Below are 11214 nucleotides of genomic sequence, written 5' to 3'. Positions count from 1 at the left end.
CCTGAAACCTGAGAAACTGCAACAAAAATGATTTCTTAACCATGAGCTGAGGACCGTGGTGGTGGCAGCCTTTCGCAATGCACTGTACTCATGGGTCATGCAAACTGAAGCCTTTGTAAATGAGCACTGCTTCAAATGAAATAACTGAGACTGTAAAGAACACAGAGTTTGTGTTGTACAGGAAGATCGTGCAGCAGTTTATTTTGTAATGAAGACACTGATCAGGATTATTGTTACCAGGGAAGACTGAGCCTGAATGGAAGAAAAATTCAACTAAGCCTTCAGGGGAAGCTAGTGGAAGCTAGCGTAGCAATGGAAAATGTGCTTTATTTTTCACTGATACTGCATTAGCCTACTGCACAGCAAACGAAACAGCTGTGGCTGTAGTTTCTGGACGTGGCCAAACACAAGGGAAAATGCTTCTGTCACATTTACTTGATTTGCAAGTGATTTTCTGCCAAATGAAATTAGCGCTGTAATGTAGCAGATAGGGCTCGTTTTCACCTGTTGGTGCAGCTGCCACCTCACCGACAGAATGCCTTTCCAGAGCGGAATAGGCCATTTGTTTGCTTGTGTTTTTTTCCCTTTCAGTGCCTGGATAAGTGTCATTGCCAGGGGAGGGCAGAACAGAGAGGTCAGGAGAAATGAAGTGCTGTCAAGTCTCCCTTTCCTGAAGCTGCCGCGCTGCTTCTTGCCGTTTGCTGAATTCCCAGCCCTTCTGCCAGAGTCTCCCGTCACAGTGCCACATGCCACTTCCTTTATGTCTGGTTGAGCTGGTGTGGAACTGCAGAGCCCTTCTTTTGCTGCCTTGACGGGTTCAAACCAGGGCATATTTAGACCCAAAAAAATATCTGCTTATGAATTTTATTTTCCTAGGGAACGCTTAGCCTCAGCACACTGCTTTGTTTCTCTAGTGCTGAAGTTTCTCTAGTACAAAATGAAGTAACATACCACTTTATTTTTCTCAGTACCTAGTCTTTTGAAAAGTTCTAGAATTTCATGAGTACAATAAAACTTTTCAAAAGACTAGGTACTGAGAAAAATAAAGTGGTATGTTACTTCATTTTCTATGGGAATAGAAATGGTCACCTGCGTCATAAGAAACAATCCTTTACAGTGGGTTGCTTTTTCAACTCTAAATGTGTTTGCTACTTGATGAACTTGGCAATGTATGGAACAGTCCTGTTAGCCAAGCTTTCTAAGTAATTAGTAAGCTTAATGCTTGTTTGCTGTGTGTCTGTTTTAGTTTTGTAAACGGTAGTGGTCCTTAACTATTTCTGAAAGGGGTTCAGCAGTGATAAAAAGGCAGCTGATTCAGGCAGGACATGTGGGATGGAGATGACACCATTTCTGGGTGTCACTCTGAACAGGACAGTGGTGTCTGGATTCTTGGTTATGCACTGAAATGCCAGAGGTGGTGCAAGCCTACCCCAATTCATTGCTGCCCCTGAGGAGGGAAACCTGTCACAATTGCACTCCCTGCTGTTTTCTGTGTCGTCTTTGGATGCCTGCGCTGAGGGCTGGGGTAGGGGTGGAAAGCAAGCTTCGTAGTGATGCTTTGGGAGGTAGATATGGCTAGCTGTGCTAACGGGCAACTTTGCCATAAATCACCGTGGCAGCAGCCCTGCAGTGCCAATACATTTACCAACAGAAACGTATGAAGTAAACTGCAAATTAGCGCAATCAACACTTAGGTGCCTTATTTTGCTTTAGGGAGCTCTTAGTTTTCCAGTTGCTCTGTAAATATTAACCCCCACACACAACTTACTGGCTTTATTGTTTAATCCATTCGATGTACAAAATCATCTTTTCTTAGGGAGACCTCACCAGAGAGAAGCCAAGCGAGAAACTGAGGTTAGTTAATCAGTGAATGGGGATGAGCTGAGAAAAAAACACTGCTGTGGAGCTCACAGAAGAATATGGAAAGTATCAAAAGAGGTATTCATGATACTTACTGACAAATGAAATAACTAAAAATAAAAAACCCTTGGTGGATATTTATGTGCATGAAAGGGTTGAGTTGTATTTCTGTTCTACAGTTCTCTGATTTGCGTATTAAGATGTACTTGGTACTCATGATGGATTATGCTTTGTTAAAGGGTAATTTCAACCATTTTCTAGTATTTCAGGTTGTTGTTTGAAAGGCAGCATTCCACCGAGGGAACAAGACTAATGCAGTGGGGTTTTAAATGACCAGCTGAACTACACATAAACGAGGAGATGAAAAGAACACAGAGTACACAACCTTTTGTCTGGGAATTAGTCATCTAAACAATTTTTGGATCAATATAGCAAACAAAATCAGGAGCCATTCGACAACACTTTTCATAAGAAGAAACCATTGTAACCAGCAGTGCCAAGCAACACTCAGCCTGACCTTCATACACAGGTCATCTGGACCTGCTCTGGAAATACAAGATATGCTGTAGTTGCAAATGCCTATTTACCAGAAAAAGCAATGAAAGAAAGGAGAAAATGCTGTCAGAATACTCTCATCTGTGACTGAGTCCTGGCGGCCGGGTGCTCCTGGTGCCTCCATGCTGCTGTTGATTTCAGACATGCGAGACTGGGTACATCAGTCTGCCTGTACTTGGCAGAATGACGCTGCACTTGGAGCAAGCTGGCTGGAAGTAGTAGGATATTAGTGTTGCTTAAGGGTTGAGCCTGTCCTCATATATACAAGTTGCAGTAATGGAATCTGACCTTTTTATGACACCCTTGATAGAAAATGCCATCATGTATTAATAGCTGGTATTAAATAAAGTGTCATCAGTGAATGAAAGGGCAACCGTTGCCCATTAGGTACTACACCAGCATCGCCTTGACTGGGCTCTGACATCTCTTAGGCGGACAATGAAAGCTCTAATTTAAAATACTGTCTTGAGAGGAAAAGATATTAACGCTTGGAGCTTGCATTAATGTTACCCGATTCTGTTCCAAAGGTTTTTCTTCATTGTCTTTGTGCCTCAGTCAGTCCTGCCTGGTTGTAGGCCAAGACTGACATGCACATACTGAAAAGCTGCGTGGCAGCCTCCGCTACTTTTTAATTTTCTTTACACTGGAATGTGAGTACAGGGAAGGTATGAAGGTGAGAGCTAAAAAGTCTCAAAAACTCTGGCCAGGATGTCAAAGACCAGTGGGTATTTTGGCTGCTAATTTTCTTGGTCAGACTTCCAAGTCTTGATTATTTTTAAAGAATTTTCATCTTCCACGTTATATCTGGACATTATCTGTTAGCAACTTTTTTTGTGAGATTTTTGCTTTGTCTACATTCCTTGCTTGATAGTCCATAGGAGACTATATATGTCTTTTTCATACACACACACACTGCCATTCACTCTGTCCCTGTGTAGTACAGTAAATCCATTAATAGATACAACAGTATAATAGAATAAGATAAAGATTAAAGGCTTAAAGGAGCCAGAGGAGAACGCTCCCGAACTGAAATGTCCACTTGGTTTTGTGCAAGTCAATGGAACAGTTGCATGGGAGTACAGAATGCAGAGACCTTTACGTGATTTTCTTGATTATATAATACCAATAAGGTTATAGACATATATTTAGAGAGAGTTAGCCTCAAGTTTCTCGGTGATATAAAAGAAATAAAATACATCCCTACTACAGCTGCACTAAAACTGTCTGAGAATAATAATTATTTTAGCTCATTAAAGGCCTTAAACCTTCAGGTCCTGACAATTCTGATCTTAACGCCCAGTGTTCTTAGGTAATGGGCATTGCCTGACTGCATATTACGTATGGGTGCGGAGACGTGCTGCGTCCCAGGCAGGGTGTTTGGCGTGTCTGATGGCTGATGGGAGCTTGGCTTTGGAAGCAGAACTGGTTACAGCTAGGACAGGCTGGGAGGCTGGCACCCAAACCGCACCCAGATCTCTGCACACTGCGTGGTGAGCTTTGACCTGGTGCTGCTTTACTTCCCTGCTAAGAAAGCGGAGGTTTTTTAGATACCTTCTCTGTCTCTGGTCTTCTAGTGCTGCTTGCAAGTGCTGTAGCAACAGAAACGCTTGCTAATGAGAGGGTCAGTTGCTGCTGCTGCAAGCACACCTCCTTGCACCCCTGCATGCAGGAGTGCCTGCTGCGCCCCTGAAGACTCGCTGTTGTGTTCTCTGCTGCTGCTTACAGAAGGGAAAATGCAGGCGTGGGGGTTGGAAGCCTTGCTTGGTACTAGTTTTCTTCTGTTATTTTTTGGCTTACTGGCTTGTACCCAACAGCTATCGACTGTTGGGAACAAGGACTTTTGCCTTCAATGAAATATCACAGATTTCGAGCACAATAGATGCTTTATGGTTAAAATGGGCTGTGCCATAAAATTAAGGAGAAAGAAGGCAATTTCATAGGTAAGTGAAGGTGGCTTCCTTCAATGTTTTTTGGTATGCCATGCAAGATAGAAGATACCTTCTGGTTGACTTCTTTGGTATGTAAAATGACTGTCTTGTGATGTGGATGATGTCAGCAGACCTGCTTGTCTCCTTTTGGATAATTTGTTTCTGATATGGTTCTTACAAAACATGTACCCTTATACAAAAGTCTTGTAGAGTTCAGGTGCTGTAGGAGTGGCTTTACCTAAAGAATTGAGCAATGAGAAGTTGTTTTCCCTTCTAAGTTTTTTTTTCATTGCTAGTGAGGGGTCTGTGTGAGGAAGAGGTCTCAAAGAATTTGTAGAATACTTCAGAAAATTATCACTTTTTGTTATGCTCATACAGGTGATAGTTCTAAGATATACTTTTACCCCCTCAAAATCTGAATTTTGTATTTCACAGTTCCGTCAACCTAAACCTGCTAATCCTCTAATCACCTGAAATTAGCTCGAAAGGTCTTGTTTCTCTACCAAGCTCTTTTGATGCTTTTAAAGAGCACTGTTACAAGAGTACACAAAGCACTCCTATTTGAAAGACTGGGTGGGAAAACACATTTTCCCTACAAGCATCAATTTTAACCAGAAGACTGTCAGAACTGAACTGCCCTCTTAGGCAAGATTTATGTTAGTCTCTCACTGAACGAGCAGGTGAAACAGAATAGTGTTGTACTGAAGAACAACGACTATTATATAGCTAAATGTTTCCCTGGGCCTGCAGGCTGAGACCACTGTCTGGAGGTGAAAACAAAATATATTACTTTTATGACTGTGGGCAAAAAACCCTGAATTTTTTTCTGTTTCTGTTTTCCCCATTGTTCATAATACACAGAAAATCAAGTGTCTGCTATGATTCAGTCTCGTTTGTGCATTTTCTGCACATTATTTCCTGTTACTTAGATTTTTATATTTTTTTCAAATACTGTGAATCAACGCAAGGTTATATTTACTCTGTTTTGATGTGATGATGCCTCCATGTTACAAGATATGAACCTGTCTTGTCATAGAGAAATGGTTATGGACAGACTAGCTGAAGTCTCTTGGAGCACAGTGATAGCTAAAGGTCTTGTGAACTGTAAATCCATTTGTCTAGTAGGTAGTGCATGCAGAGCGTGGGATCAGATACCTGGATTTGGGGCTTCTTTTTGAGGAACTGAAGGCTCAAGGAACTGAAGGCTGAAGAAGACTGTGAGGCAGAGTGAATTGGGAAGAGGCGAGCTCCGGACAGCTTCAGCTGACAAGGGCTGTAGGATCCCTACTCACATCTCACTATGGTGGGTCCCAGGTCCCTGATGATTTTTTGCATTTTACAGAGAAGGTGTGTACTGATGACTACTGGAGAGACATCCTTTCCCTTCATAATCTTATTAGGGTCTTCCCTTACTTCAGGAATGGAGACATCTTACAACTAGTTGCAGGAAGAGAGAAGGGTGATAGGAAGTGTACCATGGTTATGCTAGGCCATAAGGAAGGGCTCAGCGTGTGGGATGTGTTTTGTTTTGAATTCTGCATTAGTAATTTTGTCTAATCGTGGTAGTATCACACCCATCCAGATGGTGAAACCACTGCGGTATCAGTATATCAACTGCCATTGCTGTGCTGTACCCTCTTCTACTCCTTCAGAAAGTAATTTACAGCCAAACAAAACGTTTCGTTCAGCCATGAAAGCCTCAGCCTTGAATTGTCAGAAGATCTGAAAATCTTTTTGTTTAATCAGAAAATTACAGATTGGATTAGATAAATCTGTTTTTGATGCTCTGTTTCAGAAGTATGCTTAGTTGGTTTCAATCTAAAATGTTGGGGTCTTTTGGATCTTGATTTGATCTGTTTGATAGATAGTTTGGATGGCAAATCTGTATTATCTGTCAGAAATGTAGCAGTCGTAGTAGCAAAATTCGTCCTCTGTGGTGAACACTGTGTATTTAAATAAATAAAGCAGGGAAGCAAAGGACTTCATCTGTTTTACTGATGGTAAACTGCGGCTCAGAACCAGACCCATGTTCCAATCTATTTCCAAACTGGGATTAGTTTACCACTGTTGGTCTACAAGGGAAGGAAAAGTGTTCTGCAGAACGGATCAGTACTGTACACTAAGGTACCAACTCCAGTACAGCACTATATTGCATTTTATGGAATATTTAATGAAAGGTTGACACCATGGTGGCTCACGGGAAATGCTGAGGGTTGAGTAAGCTGTAGCCCAAAAAGGATTGGAATCAGTATTGATAAAGGAAAGCAGAACATCGCAGCTGACCTGCCAGCGGGAAGGGCTTTGCTCTGAACAACATATCTCTACATACAAGGTTGTAAACTTACGTTTTTTTCAAAATGTAGTCCTGAGAGTCCTCTCAAGTAATTGGGTTGCATAGGAATAGTGTAGCATACAAATTTTTTTTATTATTTTTTTCAATTATTTTTCAAATTTGCTGAATAGCTTAAGTGAACCTTATTTTTATTATTTCTTTAAAATGTTCATGGTCTGTGTGGGTGGATAACAGAAGAAAAAAAATGAGTTCAGGCAGCACTGAGACCTTGCATTAGAAATAAATTGCAGCCTGGAGGAGTTATGCTTTATGGTCAAATTTTAAAGGCTTTGATAATAAGAAAAGTAAAGAAAATGGATTTTACGTTGCTGCAGAATACATAATGTTCTGTGTCTATAACCTGTCCTAGATTACTGTGGCATGTGCAGGATTTAAACATTTGTAACAGCAACAGTCCTCTGGGAGTCTTGCTATTTGTTCCGAGGAAATCTCAATACTTTTCATCAGAAAAGAATATGGTTCGTGAACTGATCTCCTTTCTTCTGCCTTTTTTTTCTTTTAATAGCCATCCTGGGAGTATGCTCCGGTTAACCCAGGATTGCGCTGCTTGCTTTAGTGGAGAACGGTGAGATGAGATTTAATGTAGTGTGAAAGACGTTGAGCATGGGAGAAAAGGGAGGGAGGAGAGGAAAAAGTTTATGCTCCCTACTTGTCAGCATAATTTTGCCCCTGCAGGATCTTTTTTTTCCCTTTTTTCCCTGCGCACTGGGATGTAGAGCATGTGAGACAAGCATGTTGCTTAGCAACTGGAGGTGAACAACCTGTGCAGAGAAATAACAGCAGGGGAAGAGGAGGGAGCATGAATATATATGGCCCTTATTTCGGTTGCTCATTTTAGAAATGAGACAGGAAATCTTTTGCTGAAGCTCTTTTCTTCTGCATTTCTTTCCCCAGACAACTGCCTTCTCTGCCTTTCTCACCAAGCAGGATGCACCTAGCTGAGGGGTTACTGTGGTAAAGGAGTTTGATCATCTGGGAATCATCAACATCTAGGATCCCCAGAGTGAATACAATACAAAAATACGCTGGAGGAAATTTTGGTTGCCGGAATGCAAAAGGTTAAGTTGCTCCGGCTGAACTCTGCAGGGTTCATGATGGGGGAAGGAGATCCCTCCCATGGCAAAGTGGGATGATGTACTTTGGGACAAGTCCTTTTAGTGGCGGCAGATGTTAGAGAAGATGGAGCTGTTAACGAAGTCCCATACTAAAAGTCTGGTCTCAGAATCTGGTTTTCATGAAATTATCTTTATCAATCTGTTCCTTTTTATGTTAAGAACCAAGAAGAGGGATGGTGTGTTACTCTGCCAGATTCTCTGGGCAGAGGAAAAAGATTTGGCTGACCCCTTACACGTTTTAGGAGGAAAGCCAGGGAAGACATCTCTTCCAGGCTTTTTATCATCAGGTAACTTTAACTGTAAAATCACATCTAAGACCATCCAAAACAGACTCAAACCAGCAGATTCCACCTAACTGCATTTTTTTTTTCTACAGGTGCAAGCAGAAATGCTAGATTTAAGTTGGCTTCTGATTTCACAGAATGCCACTGACTGTATGACAAACTCTACAGAAATAGCTGTAAAATGGATTCCTACCAACGGGCTATGTGGCCGCTGCAGCCCCTGAAGCACAGCCCCTGCAGTGCTCTTTGAAACTTCAAATGTCCATTTTTAAATGCATACCCTGAAATACGGGTCCTCTACCTCGATGTACAGAAATGGGAGATAGAAGAAGAGGCTGCAAATAGTATTTGTATGCAAAACACTTAGTGCCGGCAGAGCTCGTGATAGAGCACTGAGCAGATTAACAATTAGCTCTGGCTATGCATATCGTGGATGTAAAGCAAGATGACCTAATACCGAGATCAAAATACTTAACCAGCCCATGGCATTAGTCCCATTACTTTCTTGCCTGCTAGAAAATATCAGAATAAATGCTTGCCTGCTTCTAGTGAGTCTGGAAGATGTAACAAGTTTGAGCAATATGAGATGTCAGGTGTGCATGCTCCTGAGCTGAGGTATTCCAGCCTTGGCTCCCCAAAGTCCTTGCTGAACTCCACAAGCTCAGGTGGGATCTGGGGAGCTGCTGGTTCCTAAAGTAGATTCCTATGGTGGCTTTGTAAATCAGTTTTGAGGTGAACTGCCACCAAAACATTATATCAGATACAGAGCACAGTTGTAATTTGCTAGTGCCAGGAATTTTATTTTATCCAGGGATCACTGCCAAGTAAGCAGCCAGATGAATTTTTCTCCCACTGGATTCCTAAGATCTAGATCCACAAAAACAGGTAGATTCCCAATTCTCCTTGAGTCCAGTAGAGATTGGGCACCTAGACCTAATTCTGGTGACCTGAGCCAAAGAACCTTCTGCTGCCAGCTCTGCAAAGGGCACGTGGAAACCTTGCCTTTGTTATTTGTCGCTGGGGGAATTTGGGGACTTTCGGTACTTTCAATGCCCAGTAGATAGTCTCACAGTTCCTTCTAAACCGTGCTCAGCGTGTGTGTTGTACGGCTGCCGGTGACTGTGGTTGAACAGGCTCTGCCATTCAGGAAGAGCTGAGAGTGCCTTTCACCCTGCATCATTAAAATATACAGTGTCATCTGTGTCTGCGGCCGCTGACTCGGAGGGGAATGGCCAGAACTACAGTTCCTGAGGGACTCTAGAAGCCAGTGAGTTTCTAATTCTCTCTCACTCTCGGAAGTGTTAGTCACCAGTGGGGCAGCGTAGCAGCACCTGGGTGCGCGTGAGCTAATGATGGCTGGTGGCAAGCTATGTGTATAAATACTGTATGAGTCTAGGTGTAACAAAGCCGTGTCCAATGCTAGGCAGAAAGACTGAATTCTCCTTATTTATTTTGGAGGAATAGTCCTGCAGTTATGAAGATGAGCTGCATATTATTTTAAAGTCATCTTTGTGTGTGGAAACTTTTGTGCTAGCTTTCATGAGAAGCTTAGAAAGGTTTCTGCACAGAGAGGCTACTGCCTGTGTTCTGGTGGATGACCCCAAAATGAGGCAAAATCCACACCAAAATATTTCAAAGAATATAATTTTGTACTAAGATCCATGCCCTGAGAAGACAACTACTGGAGCTGTTTGCATTATACTTTTTTGCAGGGGAGGGAGGGGAGAGGAATTCCAGACATTGTAAATAAAGTGTAACAACTATAGGGAAGGGAAGATGTGGATGATACTGTGCTAAACGCTAAATCTAGGCTTTATTGAGGCAGCTACCTCTGCTTTGGTGCTGGAAGGCTGGACAGGAAAACGGTGGGATAAAAGATGCTCCTTCCACTTGTAAAGCTTCCATCCTGGGAGAGCTGTGGCGGAGCGCTGGAACGGCCGCTCAGCCCCATGTCCGTACCGAGCCCGTTTGCCCTCTTCCCCTCCCCCTCTCTCCCCCTCTCTCTCCCCCTCTCTCTGTTTTTTCCTACAGACCGATTTTTGAAACCCTGTTGGCACCAGGAAATTTCTCGCTGGTGGGAACAGTTTGATTTGTTAGAGGGAAAATTCAAAGACCACGGTATTTATTTTTTGTTGTAGGATTTAAGGCATTTCTGTATAATTTCAGGACTTCAAAGGAGACTGCCGTGCTTGCACGTTTGCGCGTGAGGGATGGCGGAGGTGCGAGGGGCGGAAGGGGACCCGTGGGCACCAGCCATTTGATTTGCACCTTTGAGTCACTGTCTGCCTTGGAGCTCCCGGCTGAGGCAGCGTTAGAGCTTTGAAAAGCTGTAAGCAGTTTAACCACCGAGTGCAAGAACGGCTGTTTGTACCTGACTACCATTTCTCGAGAGATTACCTGAATATTTAGCTTTGTCGTTTGTGGGATTTGTTTGGGTTTTTTTAAAATCCTGTTATCTCGACACAAGACCACAAAGCAGCCCATGCATAAAAGCACAGAGTCATTGACTCTGGGCTATCGAAAAGCTGTGACGTGATATCAAATTTCATTAACATCTAATGTTGCAAATGTTTGTTGCCAAGATAATTTTTCCAGATTCACATTTAAACAATTTAGATTTAACTTCAACCGGTGTATTTTCAGAAATACTTTCAACATACCAGCTTAATCCCCAGTAAGTTCTGTTTAAAAAGATAGGGTTTTTTTTTAAGGTTGAAGCCGATGTTATTAAAAGATGTAGATGAATGATGTCATGCTGTGCTTTAACTAATCTGCTTTTTTAATTTTAAATAATTAGGTATCAAAATTTTTTTTCTCAGAGGGAATACTGCATCTGATAATATCCAGATATATTTTCTTTTTCTTCAGGTTTTAGAATTGTTTGTCTACAGTCACATTTTTTTAAAAGAGCGCATCTCACTGGTACTATTTTGTCAGGGTTTTTTCTTTCTTTTGACCTTGGTGTGTCCTTCAGCTTTGCTGGCAGTGCTGTTGAATTGCTGGAAGGCTAGTCTCAGCAAAGAACCCCATGTATGTACGATGTCAGCGCCCTGCCAGAAGGCTTGTAAGGTGAAGAACACTTACTGTATTTTGCTCTGAAAGACTTTCTGAAAAATGTT

At 42.2% G+C, this 11214-nt stretch overlaps 1 long non-coding RNA gene across 2 annotated transcripts; it reads left to right on the top strand.

The window, feature by feature from the left end:
• Positions 1-1023: 1023 nt before the first annotated feature.
• Positions 1024-10052, top strand: LOC129736090 (uncharacterized). 2 transcript variants are annotated; one of them, XR_008732263.1, is made up of 4 exons: positions 1024-5646; positions 7202-7261; positions 7591-8098; positions 8188-10052. It is a non-coding gene; the product is annotated as an uncharacterized LOC129736090 (long non-coding RNA). The 2 variants fall into 2 exon arrangements; XR_008732264.1 differs by having other exon boundaries at positions 7591-10052.
• Positions 10053-11214: the final 1162 nt, after the last annotated feature.

This window comes from Falco cherrug, chromosome 4 (assembly GCF_023634085.1).
Source record: "Falco cherrug isolate bFalChe1 chromosome 4, bFalChe1.pri, whole genome shotgun sequence".
In the NCBI taxonomy this organism is placed as follows: Eukaryota; Metazoa; Chordata; class Aves; order Falconiformes; family Falconidae; genus Falco; species Falco cherrug.
Note: the sequence above shows the minus strand (reverse complement) of the source record. Positions and strands in the feature narration are given on the sequence as shown.